Raw genomic sequence first — 4,134 nt, forward strand, 5'->3', positions numbered from 1 at the left:
CATTCTCACTTCTACAGGATGAGATAAGGTTACTCCAGTATGGAGAATTACCTCTTCTACCGTGTGCCTAGATTTTGCCTGATAAACTCTCAGACATGACTGTGATGAATGCCTGGACAACAATTTTATCATCTTTCCATAACATATAGGTAACAGTGCTCAAAATAGGCTTGCTGTCACGAAAAGGAAGATGAGTAAGATGAATCAGCTTCTCCTGAAAAAAAAAAAAAAAAAAAAAAAACAATAATAAAAATAAATAAATAAAAGTTCAAAAGTTTAGACACCTATTTTCAGGAAAAATAAAATATATCACAAACCACCACAGGGAGCTCTCTCTCTCCTTCTCATCTCTTCACCCACTCTTTATCTCTTTATCACAGAAGGTACTTAGAAAACTGTCTTAGATCAATCATCCTCCTTTTAGTTGATTACATATGAGCAAGGAGGCATATGTAGCGTTTTGAAGTTTACAGGTGTAAATATATCCAGCAGTTTAGTGAATAACTGGAGAGGTAGAGGGTGACTTACTGCTTCCTGAGACTCCTTTTTGCTTCAGTGGTGAAGTAATTTGGTCAGCTTTACACCTATTTCCTTTATGCTGGACACAAACTCAGCTGTACAGGCTAGTGTGTTAGCCATCCACCAGAAACAACTTATAGATTTTGCCCTATCAATATTAAAACCTGCAGCGTGAATGGTTGGCACTATACATTAAAATAATGTCTTATATTGCAAAAATTTCCTATAATGTGGCGTGATGTACAGTATTTTTTTTTGAACAAACCCACTGATATCAATGTATCTAATCATGTGAGAAAGACTACAAAATTGGATCTCCCCTTTGAAACTGAATAGAGAATTAGAGATTCTCAGAGCCTCCTTAAGGAGTTTAGTGGAGAATGAGATCCTCATTTTAACAATTTATAGGATGGTTAAAAAAGCAATTTTAGAAAGACTCTCACTATCTATTAAATTCTATAGTTTTTTTTTAGAGTCATTCCTATGGAACTTGGTATTTCCATTTTTATAATTTATGTTGCTCTACGTATCTGTAAAACTTTATTGTTTTACTCTTACTAAATAGATGAGGCTTTTCTAGAAGGATGTATATTTTGAATGCATTTAATCGTGGAAGAGCTGGAGATTTAAAAAAAAAAAAAAAAAAAGAGAAAGATATCTGGTATCATAAGTTTTGCAGTGATCAATGAGGAGTTAAAATAAATCATAGGCTTCCTCACTCCTACATTTCTTCTAAGCAACTTCTGATTCAGTTGCTGATAGACTTGTAGCAATGATGTATAAATAAAAATTAATAGTACTAATTATAAAGTAAGAAGAAAAAAGAAAAGGTCTCTGGTATACTTGATACACCTGGGACAACACAAAGTAAGCTCTGCATAGTACATTGTGCATTATGCCTCTCATCTTCTTAGATGAATGGCCAAAACCTCTGGATAGCATATGGCTTAAGCAAATTAAGAGAATCTGGAGCTGTTTACTAATGAGAAAAAAAACAAGCAAACAAAAACAAATGTATTAGTCCATCACTAAGTAAAGGGCACTGTATGACAGCAACAAAATAAACATATAAATCAGTAAAATCCAGTAATCCTGCCAAATAAATCACAGACTCAGTGACAATTAAATGTAGTCTACTTTGACTCATAAATAGTATAATATCCTCTCAGGCCAAAAAAAGACTTTGTAAAATCTTATGTATAAAATCTTCTAAATCATGTTTGTTTGAATTACCTGAATTAGCAAACCATAGATGGCATTTCATACACGAGGGAAAAGTAATTTAGCAGAAAGATCAAGAGTTGTTAACGTTTGCTGCATTCTCATATTTTCTTAAAAGATCATGGCCAGTAAAGACAACTATAGTCATGTAATCCATACTAGTTTTCATACTTACACAATTTCATACATAATTTCATACTAGTACTAAAAGTAAATTGGGAGGCAAACCAAGCTCTGATTCCCCCACAGTAGTCAAATAGTTCAGAGATCATGTTGCATCATCTTCTGTTTACAGGGCAACATGTGGACTTACACATGCAGCGTACATTTCTTCTTTCTGCTTTATACTTCTTTTTTCTTTCCACTGAATGTCATAAGAAAACTACATTTTCTGGGAATATACCTTATTCTCATCCTGGAGCCTTCCAATCAGAACTCAGAGACACAGTAAAAATTCCATGTTGCCATGTTGTATCTAAGAGAGCTTTTTATTACAGTCTGTACCAAAAATATATTGAATGCACTATTGATGCATTATTCTGATATCTGTTCTCTACTATTTGCAGAAAAAAATATTACTATGCATAAGCTTTGTGATATCTATCTCTATCATCCGAGGTGCTTGTTTGTTTACCTCAGCTTGGAACTACATAATAGCAAGGTGATAGAAAAGTTCATTGTTGTTTTCATTAACATACAGAAATTTCTGTCAGTTTGGAGCTTAGCAGTCTTACTTGGCTTATCCCCACCACTGTATTTTATTTTTTTTATCACATAGGTGGTTTCAGAAATGTAAGTATGCCAGATTATACCTACCATCCTACAGCCCTGAGGTTGTTTCCTGAGATATCAAGTAGCAGAGTTAGAAAGTACTGTTTTGAATTTCCAAAAGACTAAGAATTTTCCATCAGAAGTGATGGCATTAATCTCTGAACTTCCGTCTTGTTTTTAGACATGACTTGATGGGACCACAATGAAGTCAGATTTCTTGTCAAGGCTTCATTTCTCATCTGAGACCACCATGGTGAAAAGTTTCTGGGAGGAAGGTGCTTAGGAATAATGAATAGCTGAATACTTCCAGAAAGTAGCTCTACCTCTAAACAACCATTCTAAATTTATATCACATAATACACTTTCACAGTCCTAAGCAGACCCTGATATACTTAATTAATTTAGTGAGATGTTAGAAAGACATGGACTACTTTGCAGTAGATCTTTTGTAGCCAAAGGCATTGGGAAATGAAATCTGAAATCATGTTTAGTTTGAGAGCCACTGAAATGGTAATAGTGTCACTGGGAAAAAAAAAAAAAATAGAAATTACAATTAAAAAAAAAAAAAAAAAAGAGAAAAGCATCTGGAAATTATTATTTTTTCCTTACAGAAGTAGTATATATATATCTATATACATATTTATTTATTTATTTGTTTTTCCATGAGGGAGTCACCTAAAGAGAAAATTAACTAGAACTCCATGCATGGAGATACTGACCCAGAAAACAGAAAGGTTAGAAAACAGCAATGATTAACCCTGAAATAAAGATTTACATCAGATTTAGAAATAACTGCTGTTTATAAATGATGTTTTCTCATCTACAGTACGGGATTTCCAGCAACAATTCAGTTGAAAAAGCATAAACTAGTTTTCTGATTTCTAATAGTTAAAGCCAATGCCAGGTCTCAATTCACGACTCCAAAACTCTTTCACAGAGTTGGGGCCCTGGGTTAGCAATGTCCCTCCTTTCCATTGTGCCCAGAGCCTACTTAGCTTGTGAAACCTAGCAGGAGAGTAGCACAAGATTTTAAACTGCATCTCTGTGTAATGCCTTTTCTGGGAAAAGAAGTTCACTGTTGCTTTTAGCTATTGTTCTATTGCCTCAGAACACTAGAGAGAGATAATTATTTGGACACTGTTGAATTACTTGCAATGCTTAAATTGCTGAGCAAAACCTGACTTGACTCTTTCCTTTGGAAAGATTAGTAAGAATAATTATCTAATTTACAGACTCTGCAGAAAATGACTGTAATAAATGATGGTCCCTGTTCAGAACAGAATGCATCATACAGCTAGATTGAAATATAGTTAATTGTACAGAATGAGGGGGATATAGGGGGACAGAAATAGGATGCAATTTACGAAAGGGAAAACATGCTTTAGAGAGGCATCTCTAAAATACTTCTCTAAATATAGAGTGATGATAGACCAGAAGACTAAACCCATAGATTTGAACATCTTTGTGCCTTGAAATCCATGTCCAAACTATACAGCTGGTGCTCATTTCTATCAGGAAATGTCATTTGTAAACTTTTAGTACCATCTGAACGTGAGGGCCAACTCATCACAACTGCATTATAATCAAGTATGTAATATTTAAACTGCATTATAATCAAGTATG

Source organism: Anas platyrhynchos, chromosome 4 (assembly GCF_047663525.1).
Source record: "Anas platyrhynchos isolate ZD024472 breed Pekin duck chromosome 4, IASCAAS_PekinDuck_T2T, whole genome shotgun sequence".
Taxonomy (NCBI): Eukaryota; Metazoa; Chordata; class Aves; order Anseriformes; family Anatidae; genus Anas; species Anas platyrhynchos.